The sequence below is a fragment of the Polistes fuscatus genome, unplaced genomic scaffold, assembly GCF_010416935.1.
Source record: "Polistes fuscatus isolate 324 unplaced genomic scaffold, CU_Pfus_HIC Scaffold13, whole genome shotgun sequence".
NCBI classification, from domain to species: Eukaryota; Metazoa; Arthropoda; class Insecta; order Hymenoptera; family Vespidae; genus Polistes; species Polistes fuscatus.
Genome location: NW_025113031.1, coordinates 5033623 through 5046556, shown reverse-complemented (window position 1 = coordinate 5046556; position 12934 = coordinate 5033623). Strand labels below are relative to the sequence as shown.

At 35.5% G+C, this 12934-nt stretch overlaps 1 protein-coding gene across 3 annotated transcripts in view; it reads right to left on the bottom strand.

The window, feature by feature from the left end:
- Positions 1-12934, bottom strand: part of LOC122514038 (CUGBP Elav-like family member 4) — a 486258-nt gene that overhangs the window by 217265 nt on the left and 256059 nt on the right. The window lies entirely within an intron of this gene.

Below are 12934 nucleotides of genomic sequence, written 5' to 3'. Positions count from 1 at the left end.
TATTTAATACGTCCCCCACCGATGTTGTAATTATAAGCCAATGTACTGCATGCGATTCAAAATGCACCAAAGCAACTACCCCTTTTAAAATTATTCATCCTTTTTTCAAATTCAATTTTATTTAATACGTTTGTAGTGAAACGTATTCATTACATTTACATTCTATCGATATACTTTTATACGTGAACGATTAAACGGTGTAAATGTAATTCCATCTTTAATAATAATTGCTAATCGAAACGGAAATTAACGATCGAAGGTAAAGAGAAACGCGACGTGTCTTTTGAGATTCGATGCATACGAGAAAATATTTGATTGATTAAGCACATTCGAATACGATACATGTAACACAGTAATTTTATCCTTAAAACATAAATGCCAGGAGTCTCATGGTAATAGGCAGTATACACGATCAAACAAAAAAAAAAAACAAATAGGAATTAGGAATTTTTAAAATTTCCATCCATTACCATCTCGCTCGGCATCGAATTGTCGAAAATTTTATCCATGTTCAATCATTCGTTTGTTAATTGGCTTTGCCCTCACTCAAAGCCGTTCGGTACAAAGTGAATATTTCCAATAAAGTGTCGCTGGGAACATCCGACGTTTATAAAATTTATCTGGACGTGGAACGAAATGAAATATATGCTCGTCTGTAATGTGACGGATTAAACGCGTAGCTTCTGTAATATAATAAATATTACATTATTAATTATTTCTTTTTTTTACGTATGTACTCTTCTAATGGCTCGAGAAAAAATATAAAAATTCGGCCGTGTTTTTTGCATTATAAATAAAACCGAGAACGTGGGAACAATGCGCGAAAAATTCCAAGGCTTACTTTTAAACAAACGAAACTATAAATGTTTAAATTATAGGAGATGGACAAAAAAAAATGTAGAATTAATTTTGATCTTTAAATTAACTAGTTAACCGCGTTCAACGCGTATATAAATGTCGATCCAAAAATTGTTATTAATAACTTTTTTCAACAATAAACTGTTAATTTTGGTATAGAATAAAAATTTATATAGAATAAAAAACTAATCCTTCTTCCTTTTGCTGAATTTTTATCGCAAAATTTTTAATAGGAGCATTTGTATTGCATTCGACGAATATCGATCGAAAGACTCGTTATTGCTCGATTTTAATTACGCATGATGTGAGATATAATATTTTTTAAACTAAATTCCGCAGTTTACTTGTTAAAAACGCGGACCTATTGCTCATCGAAAACAATATACTAATTTTGTCCACGAATAACGAAATATCTGCTTTATAGAGGATCATTTTAATGGACTAGGAAAAAAAAAGTAGAAAATTTTCAAATAGCCTTCCAATCGGATAAACGTTAAATTATTCTGATTTGCGCCGTAATACCGCTCTGTCAACAGAGTCCTACTTTTTCCCCAACTAACAAATCTGAGGAGTCGTTAAGATGGTAAAGTTTCTAGCAGGGTAACACGATCTCAGCAAGAAATTTCCTTCTTATTTTTCTCAGCATATTTTCTCGTCGAACTACAAACTTTTCGTTTCTAGTTTCACAGCTTCGATTCTTTTTTTTTTCATGTTCGCTAATTAAAATTTTATTATACTTAATTATATTAAAAAGAACGCATTCAAACGAGAATAACTGTAATGCTAACTTCATAAAAAATAAAAAAAAACATTAGAAAAAATGTCTACCATGGTAAGACAGTTGTGATAGCTGGTATGGAACAACTCTTTGGTGTGGGTCTGTATGGATTGATGTTATTAGTAAGGCGTCTTCGGTAGTGTAAACTCCAAGAAGCAAGCCGGAACCGCAGGAACCACTGTACATAACTCGAGGAGTCTGAAATGGTATATAGAAGAGTGATAGTCGGAAATTTTGACGCTATATAATTTGATTATGTCGTGTTATCATAACGACATTAATTGCTTTTTCATGAGAATCCGATTAGAACAATGTATATAACTAAAATTATTATTTTGTATTTGAACTAATTCGATTACTTAACCAATGTTGACATGCTACAACATTTTTATATAAAAAAGAAACGGAGATAGAGATTTGTCGATATCCTGAATAAGAAAGTCATTCAATATTGGTCATATCTCGGAAAGTGCATTTGAATTCCGGCGAATAGAAGATAGAAAATCGAGCGTGATATCGTTTGGGTGTAGGCGTGAAATTATCCCGTTATTGCATAAATGCATAGGTAGTCGAGGAGTGACGAGCTGCGAAAAGAAACCCCCATAGAGAAAAAGAGTAGTCGCCGGAGTTGAGCACTTTGTCAGGTTTTTCCTGAAATATGGAGAAGGCTCCACGTGTTTTCCTTGCTCCCTTTTACAGCTAAGGAAGAAGTAGAGAGGACTTCTTACATATCGCTTTGGCACTGCATAAATGTATACTGCTATTCTTACGAATTCACCCTCGTTCTTTACTCAGGAATGCTTGGAGAATATATAGCACCGTTAGCTTACCTTAGTTTTCAACGTTCTAATATTTTTACTAACATTATGTCCCTTGTAATACGAATTTCAGAGAGGAGCAAAACTTCGTTTCTTTGCTTTTAATCGAGTTAATGAGTTTAACTCCAAAGATTTTAGTTTAAACAATCAAAAAATATAGTATATAGTACAGTACTGTGTTCAATTTACCTTAATCGATTCATGAATAATCGAAGAAAACGTTAATTGTAATCCAAAAGCATAGAATATTAGTTTTACGTACCGTCCTCTTCGGAATCTTCCGTTGAACTAACACTTTGTCCTCCGTGAAAGTTCTTTTATTGAACGTTGTTTACTTGACTTTCCGAACGCTGCGCATGTGTATAACAAGAATATGATTTCTAATAGAAATTAAAATTATAACGTTCTGATATTGGCATTTTTTTTATCAGCCATCCCCCACCCTCTCTTGTAAAGTAATATCGTTTTTTTAAAAAAAATGCTAAATCAGAGTGTTATAATCTTAAATTATATTTATTAGATGAATTATTCCTTTTATAAGCATGCGTAACGTTCGGAAAGTCATATAAACAACATTTAATAAAAGTACTTTCATAGAGGACAACGGCTCAGTCTAACAAAAGACTTCGAAGAGGACGGTACATAGATCGTATACACCTAGCTTTTAGACAACAACAGACACTTCTATCGATTATTTAACAATTATTTTCTTTTTCTAATACATTCTTCTTATATTTTAATTTGTTTTAACACATATATATTGGTTGAAATATTACATTACGTATTAACGTATTTTAAATAGAAAATAATGTTGCATCGATTAATTAAAAATTATTATAATGCACTAATGCACTCTTTTTATGTTACAGCCGAATTTTACTCTCGAAGTCATCACTACGCAGGAGCACTAAAATAATTACACAAAAATTAAAAGAATACTAAAAGAAGAACGTTACAATCTTAAATATTATGTATTAGATTTATGACACCCTTTATACACATGCGTAACGTTAGGAAAGTCAAATAAACAACATTTAATAAAAGTACTTTCATAGAGGACAAGAGCTCATTTCAACGTTGGATTTCGAAGGGGACGGTACATACGTCATATATTTCTAGCTTTTAGACAACAATAGACATTCCTATCGATTATTTAACAATTATTTTAATTTTCTAATACATTCTTCTTATATTTTAATTTGTTTTAACAGATATATATTGGTTGAAATATTACATTACGTATTAACGTATTTTAAATAGAAAATAATGTTGCATCGATTAATTAAAAATTATTATAATGCACTAATGCACTCTTTTTATGTTACAGCAGAATTTTACTCTCGAAGTCATCACTGCGCAGAAGCAATAAAATATTTACATAAAATAGATAAAACTACTAAAATCATAACGTTTTATTCTTAAATTTTATTAAATAGGTTTATTATTCTTTTTATACACGTGCTCAACGTTCGGAAGGTCCTGTAAACAACTTTCACTAAAAGAACTTCAACAGAGGACAATGACTCATTTCAACGGCGAATTTCGAAGAGGACGGTACTCCGGGCGTATATTCCGTGCTTTTAAACAACAATACACGTTCCTTCGATTGATTAACAATTTTTTAATACTCTAACACACTCTACTTTTATTTCAGATTATTTAGACACATATATGTACTAGCATAAGCATTAGATATTTATTAACATACTTTAAATATTAAGTAATTTCGATGTGATATTTTTTTTGATGAATACTTTTCTACTTCTCTTTTCAAGTCGTTTCATCAAAATCTATTTTTACCATCGTCTAAGAAATTTCACTTAAAAAAGTCGCACAAATATATTTCGGGACAATTTGAAAATATTCAATTTATTAGTTACGTAAGATATAAACAAGTATGGACACAAGCGAGTATTTTTATTGTTTTCATCGTCGGTGAGAGTTCATTTGCCGGTTGCACATAAGAATTGAACGATGAGGAAAGAGGAAACGGAAAAGCATCGTGTTCTTTCGAATAGCTACCGTGTGGACAAACCTCAGCTTGCACTTAAGTGATTGAACGTACACATTGTGGCTTTTCCGAGCGAATCGGAAACGCAACATTGCTCGTTCTCCGGTGGATGCACCGTGCGAAAATCTACTTTAGTGTTTGCAAGGATAAAACGTAATCATAGTTGTCGAGAGCGCAACAGCGTAAACGATTTCGTTTCGGAAGCAATAATTTCAAATCTAAGATGGCCCTTCTTCAATTTAAGAAGTTTGTTTTTTACATGAAATATTTTTCAAAAATTAGAAATTTTAGAAATATTATTATGCACGGTATAACCAGCGCAAGCTTTTTCAATTCGTCGTAGCAATAATAATATTTTAAAAAATATAATTGCTTCGTATTTTCATATATAAAATTAATAAAAAACTCTTCATATTTTCATACTGAAAGTAGGAAGATAAATCACTGATAATATTTAAGTAAAATTGAGAGAGTATTTAATGATCTTTTAAACGAGTTTTTATGTACATCCAACTCTATTTTTTCCTAGATTGCTTAACTAATTTCGAGATTTGAAATCCATCATATTTTCGCACCGCTAAAATCAAACTGACCTTTGACTTTACTGAAACAGCGCTGACGCGATAAAACTTCAATCGCAAGGCACAAGTACTTTTTAAATTTTCTCTTTTTTTCTCTCTCTCTCGTTTTTTTTTTCGTTGACAGAACGAAAGATAGGATGGAATTAACTTTTTGTTTCGCTGTAACTCGCTGTGTAAGCACCAATAACACACTCTTACTATACGTATGTACGTACCTACGAGTATTTTGAAAATACAATCGTTTCCATCGGAGTTCATTTAAATCGCACCGTATCGAAATTCGAACTCATTTAAATATCATCGATCGAGAGAGTGTTACTAGGAGTTGCGGCGTATGCGATAATGCGATTTTCTCTGTATACATATAAACATTTGCGGTAAAGTGTTATAAAAATACACAATAGACATAGTATATACAGAAACACGTATTAACGCATATGAATCGAACTTTACATCGAACGACAGAAAAACAATATAGAAAACGAGCGATTCGGAAAAGTGATTTTAATGGAGAACAAATTTGTTTCCCTTGAGTGAGATAGAATAACGTGTATAGAAATCCCTGCGGATAAGGTATAACCCATTCTCATCGCGTACAAGATACTGGAAAACGTTCGTTCGTTGGAAAAACGTGTCTCTCTCTCTCTATATCGACAGAAATAATGACAGGTCGACGTTGAAATCTCGAGAAAATGTATGCGAGAATGTGTGTGTGTGTGTGTGTTTGTGAGAGAAAGAGAAAATAAGATATGAACGAACAGAAAGTAAAATGTTTTTTCGAGGAATGATCAAATTAGGTAATGCTATAGGTACAAGTTATTGGAGACTCGAATTTGGTGGACGAGATGTATCGGGGATTGCTTCGAGAATAAGGAGAGAGAGAGAGAGAGAAAGAGAGAAAGTTGAGGAAATTAGTAGAAGGGCTTGAGAAGGTTAGAATGGCCCAGTGAACCTTAGAGAGAGTACGAACTGGAATAGAAGGGTATGGGATGGTGGTTGCAAGCAACGAGAAGGTGCTCTGCTCCGGAAAATGACCTGTCACTCGCGACACGTCCCTTCTTCTAGCTTTCGCGAAGCTTTTCCTTTTCCTTTTCTTTTTCTTCTTTTTTTTTCTTTACCCTCTTTGCTCATCCTTAGCCTTCCTTCCTTCCCCTAGCTGGGGCAACTTTTTTTTGTTCAAATCCTTGCACGCGCTATAACGTCTAAGCTTCGACGGTTAGTCTCGTTCGGATATTTCATGTCACATCGATTAAAAATAAATAAAAAAAAAGAATCGATTATATTAAATCAAAGTTTTAACATTAAACTTACAACGATGCGTCAAATGACCTTTTTTTAAAACTTTTTGGGAGAATTATTTACAAGTTGTAATTTTGCGAGTTAAAAATTTTTATTGCATAACTGGTATTTTTTTGTTTCTCATACATACATCATAAAATATATGACTTTTTGATTCGTTATGGTAGAAATAAATATATACGAAACATTTGTACGTTTAGTATCAATTTAAATTTTCTTTTTATCTGTTTAGATCGTATTAGATTTCAAATATCATTATAAAACCTTGCACAATCTTCTTTCTAATACACGAATGAGTTTATCTTGAATTTAACTGATGCGTAAAGAGTATAGAAATAGTAGAGAAAAGACAGAGGAGTACACTTGAATCAGTCCAAGAGAACATCTTTATTTTCGAAGCAAACAGTAACGAGATCTTATGCGAGCTTGAATTTCTCTTGCTTTTTCCGAAGCACATTTCATGAAATTATCGACAAACAACATCTTTCTTTTAGAAATAGTCGTAGCCGTTTTTCTCAAGAAAAATCTTACGAAAGAAGTAACGTAGATAGTTAGGATTAAACGTGAAAAATAAAGTTTCAAATAAAATTTACTTTAATAAGATTTAAGTATCTAATTAGAACATCATTATTTTTTAAAGGATATCGTAGGTACGATTAACACGAAAGTATTATATTCTCGTTCAAACTAACTCGAAAATATGACGAACAAATTCGCACTTTTATAGGAGAACTTGATTTAAAAGAAAAACAAAAAGAATATACCACCGAACGTTTACTCTGCAAGTAAAAACGTGAGCTCGTACGCCTTATCGAGGTAGCGCATATACGCCTCATATATCCGACACGTTGTTTACCTTATACGAGACTACGCAGTTATTGCTACAAGCTGCACACGCGCCAGCAAGTTTTCTTAAGGCATCCAAAGTCTCGTTGTTGGTTTGTACCTTGCGATCTTGGTGATTGGGGTGTTTGGCGGGGATGCTTGCTTTACACGTCACTACCTTCATACAAGGAATAGAAAAAATTGCAATATTCTAGACCAGTCGTGAATTTGTTCATCCCGAAAGTTAAGAAACTTTGCACGGCAATGTACGCGCATCTTTTTTTTATAACATTTGTTTCATATTTTTGTACGTATAATGCGGTAACATTGTTTGGCCGGAAAAAACTTCAGACACCTTGTATGCAAGCTTTGATAAATTTGTAATCTTTAAGCTGTTCTTACACATTTATGACATTTATTTATAATAAGATCGCAAGTTAAATAGCTGAAGAGTGATAATAATTGCTTAACTGTACGAAGGGAAATAATCATCCGTATCCTCTGTAAGATCTGTAATGACAATTCAGGAGAGTCTGAGAAAAGACCCTCCCAATCCTGGAAGGGTCCGCCGTGGCTTTTCATTTCCCCCGATGTAATGCCCGTGATAAAGAGACGTTAATGGGAGTAAGTCTACATTCAGCCCTCGCCCTTTGTCTAATAAAACGGCAATCACGCACCGTAATGTTCCTTTCACTTGCATCCGCAAATGCAGGCGCAAGACGAGGACTTTCCCACTTGCCGTCACGTCCTTACCAGGGCTCAAGAACGAATGCTCATTTCTTATTTAAAGCTTCATTCTCCTTTGTCGTTTCGACGCCGGCGTATTTTCCTACTTTTTCCTTCTTTTCTTCGCCACCGTCCTGGACATTTGATGGGACAAAAATGTTTTCCCAGATAAAAGCTGTCTGAATTTATAAAAAGAAGAAACAAAAAAAAAAAAAAGAAGAAGAAGAGATTATTCTGCTTACATTATCATCGACGTTTACGCAAAATGACGAAATTTATTAAATCGTAGTATAATCGATCGATAATATTTTAGGTCATAAATGAAGTCTACCTTGTTCGATAATTTGGCATATAATTTAAAATATATATACATATACCTAAAGTATCAGAATATTTACACACCTAGTAGATAATTCTTAGATGAGGCACGTGTTATGAAAGAAACAGGAAGACGATGGCGTTGGAACGAAATTCTAACGCATTCCCGAAGATGTGAAATACCGACAGTATCGTATTTTCGTGGCCTGTACGCGAATGGTATGTCAGAGCAGATCAATACATTCTTGTACGCTTCATCGAATTGACATTGACGCGTGTTACCGGGTGCTGGCACACTCATTCTCTTTCTCACTCACTCACTCATTCACTCTCTCTCTTTCTTTCTACCTGACAGGTTCGTGTTTACGCGTTCAACGACGTCCTTCATAATTCCTTAACAATAATGCTGATTGACCTTTCATTTCGAAAGTTGCATTCGCTAGCAAATTACGCTCTCATTCTTTTCCACTTTCATTCGGTACATGCACGCGAGCTATGAATTTAAATTACCTACGGCATTTCCGTTTAAAATTTGTATTATTTTTTCACAAGTTTTTCAATAGTATATACTTATTATATTTATTATTTTATGAATTAGGGTAAGACAAAATTATTCGATGTTTATCCGTAAAAATTATATTGCAAAATTAATGTAACCGACTGTCCGAAATTGATATCCAAGGATAGTACTTCGAACAGGTAATAGTTATGATGCTAATTATCTACTTGGACAATTAGGTAATGAAATAATTTCATTATGGAAATCGTTCGAGTGAAAAGGTGATTGAAGTAGTAAGCGAGAAGAGAAGAGAAGAGAGGAAAGGATGAGAAGAAGGTAAAGTGCATCACTTACGAATTGCACTTAGAATCCGTTCGTGCGTTTACCCTCGAGTGTTGTTCTCGCACTTATTTTTTCCCTTTCCCGACACTCCTATGAACTCTCAAAGCCCTCTCTTGTTTTCGAGACACATTTAGGGTGGCACTGGCGCTCTTTATTTTCGCCTGTGAGGGCTCGCCTTTGCCACTGATAACTCTCTTGGGTACAACGAATAAGGTAAACAGCGGAGCGTTCGTGACTACGAAAGAGAAAGAAAGTGAGAGAGAGGGAAGCGGTGCTTAAAAAGAACAATAAAGGAGCGCGAAATAGCTGGAACTGTTTAGACTCCTCGCCTTTTTATGTTTTACTCCTCCAACGAATCCGGTAACTTCTTTTCCACAGTTGGATACTAATAATTCTTTGAAAAACTACTAGCGAACCATTCTTCTACCCCCTCTGAACTCGCGCCCCCGCCAAACAAGGGCTGTCGGATTTTTTCTATGGATTTTGTATATCTTTTTGCTCCGTGTAAAAAGAAGACAAGAAAATTTGCCGAGTACGGTACGAGAAGTTATTTGAGTTCAAAGTCAATCTCTTCCTTGTAATCATTGTTAGATCTTACTGAATAGAATAATTTCATTTGGTACTCTTGGTTCCTGGAGAAAGAAAAAAGAAGAGAAAAAGGAAGAGAGAGATAGGGAGAAAGCTTTATTTGATGACTTTTATATACGCTAGAAGGTAAAGAATAAACATCGATTTACAAGCAGTCAAGGAAACGGAATGTACGCTTGTTTCGAATAAAATAAAAGGCGATTTAAGGAGATGGAACTTTTTTATCTTCCGGTAGACTTTTATTAATTTTAATGATTTCTTTTGATATTTTGTAGGAATTTCATTAAAGTTACGTCTAACAATTTGTAGAATTATAAAGATGGACTTAATATCTTCTACATTTAATTCTTACCAATTTGCATAATATCACCTGTGGCTTTCTCAGCCGAAAATGTATATTGAAGACTCGCGAAAAACTCGACGATAAATTTTTTAACTTGTTCGCAACGTTTAGTTCGTTATACTATTACTATTGATAACGAAAGTTTCCAAAAATCATATCGATTTAACAACAAAAAAATGTGATAAATCGTTACGCGTAATAATACTTTTTATTTCGAATATCCGAATGCGTATAAGCTTGGTTTAGTAATGTAAGCTCGGTTGTAAACTTCGACAAAGCTGTAAGTCGGTGAAAGTGAGGGTTAAGGGGTGGAAAGAGAAGAAATCGAGAGTAAAAGCGGTGCTTGTACGGATACAAACAACCGTGAGAAAGTATCTACGTGTATGAGTGGAAAACAGAAATACGAGAAAAAGAGGCATAGAAACGAAGAGAAAAGTTTAAAGAGAAGAAGGATGAGGGGGAGGAAGAGGAGAAGGAGGAGGAGAGTAGAGAGAGATTTGGAGGAGACGATATAGGGAAGAGTCGACGTAAGCGTAGTAAAATCTATCGAATCAGTTTAACGAGTGTACGAGGGTGATAAATCAGTTGTCGTTGTTTTTTCGTCCTACAGGAACGAGGGAGTAAGCAGAGAGGAGAAAGAAGAAGAGCAGAAAGAGGAGGAGGAAGAGGATCGGCAGAGTGCAGTACCGAAGGAGAACGAAGGGGGAAAAGGTGGAGATGAAAGTAGGGGAATACGCCACACAATAAAAGCCGTTGCTAGTAGCGAATGGGAGGGCAGATGCATTTTACGAGCTGTAGTGCACCAATGTCACCTTCACCACCGACGACTTTTTTTCTCGTCCCATCTACTCTCTTCTCTACGATTTTCCAACCTTTCTCCCTGCTGTTTTTTCTCTTTCCATCTCGAGTTTAGTGCTCTTACGTGAATTTGGACGTACGGGAGGAAGAAGAACGACGGCCGACGAGTTTTGCGTCTAAAATTGTGCCTACGAGTCCAAAACAAATTGATTTCGGTTATTTTCCGATCATGTAACTTGTCGAGGCTTTTGCATGGACAATTGATTATTATTGCTATTCCGATACTCGGTATACCGGGTCAGTGCTCGGGGTTTGAATCGATACCATCGCTAATTCTATCTCCGTCCCTTTCTCTAATCTGAGTTTTGATCAGAGTTGGGCCATCCATTGGCAGATGTAGTTTACAGATTTTAAAATAGTTAGAATTCTGTCCAAAAATAAAAGATCTCAAAGCTATCGGAGAAAATCTTAAGATTCGATGTTAAATTTATAAAGTTGATTGAAAAGCTTTGAAGAAAAATTCAGCTGCATCTATGAGTTTTTTTACTTGTTCCAAATGAGTCTAAGAATAGGTGAAAACTTCCACCTACTATTGAATCTGGCACATTTTTTCTTGTGGCACGTTCACAAGTAAATTTTTCTCCTGAAACCGGCTAACCCTCTTTCTAGGATCTCATAATAAACACCTGTGTCTGGACTGGAAGGAGATAGCACGGTAGTGTAACAGAAGACGATACGCATGTAAATGGCGAACGACGACGGTCTACGATAAAATCGAAATCGGGCCACGTTTCTGTAATATCGAATGCAGACATTTTACGTTCCGTGCGATCTAACCAAAACTTCCTGTGAAAACGTATATTCAGAGAGTAACTGTTACCGGATGCGCGATTAATTTTTATGTTACACCAATTCCATCGCAATAGAACGTATTTTATTCGATTACCGGGTATAGGGAAGAGTAGTGAGCTCGTTACTACACAGTCGGGACACATTTTGTGACTGTCTGTTTTCAAAAACATCGTTCTCTGTCTGTGACAATCGAGCGCCAAGCGCGCGCGATTTTCATTGTGAATTTCATTGCAATTGGCACGCCGACGACTGCGACGGAGGCTACCAGTGTCTTTGAACCCGTTAATTTCGAGAGGCAATGCGGTGAAATCGCGACGAATGCCACGCCAATTGAATACGCAGAACCGGAGGAGAAGTGAGATGGATAGATCGGTAGATGAAGAGAGAACGAGAGAAAGAGAGAGAGAGAGAGAGAGAGAGAGAGAGAGAGTGCTTCGGTTAAATGCACGATTTACGCATCTGGATGGACACGAGTCCCGTCATTGGCTTTATTGCCAGTAAAGGCTATACCGGTGAACGGCTATGGAGTAGCAGGCACCTGTGACGCGTCTGGGAACGCAGTTAAATTGTATGCCATCGTACGAACGCTGCAAATGCAACGGGGAGGGGGTGGTACGAGCACGAGGTTCTTCCCAACTTTTTCCGCAAATAGTAGACTCGTTATACGAGTAGATTCTCCTATAACGCGGTTAATACGTTACGCGTTGTACGAACTATTTTTCTCGTTTAATACGATTTTCCTTTTTTTATTTTTTAACTTTTCCTTTTTTCATTTTTTCTCGAGATAATTTCCAATTACTTCGTGAGAACATATGTATTGGTCAAAAATAAAAAAGGAACAATTACGAAAGTAAAGTAATCGCTAACGATAAAGGCAACAACTATGTTTTTATATTTCTCAAAATCGTCTGTACCAGTTTATGCAATCAATTTCAGATAGAAAATGATTAATTTTAATGAATTGTACTAATATACCAGACTAAAGGGATTGCGATCAATGGAAACGTTTGAACAAAAGTTTCCTTTCTCCCCTCTCTGTCTCTACGTCTTCCTATGGCTTTGTCAAAAGTTTGCAAGTGAAAGGTTAGTATTTTGAGCATTTAGGTGAATGTTACGTGCGACTTGTCAATCCTGTGGCACGACGCGTCGTGTATGGGCGTTAGCGTGCGCTATCGCTATTCTAAATGCAATATCGGCCTTCATAAAATAGGTGTAAAGCTGTTTGGTCGTCCATTATGTTCGTAGACGGTTGTTGGTAGCAGCTTGTTCTCCCACTTTGAACGGGGGTTTAGTTGAGG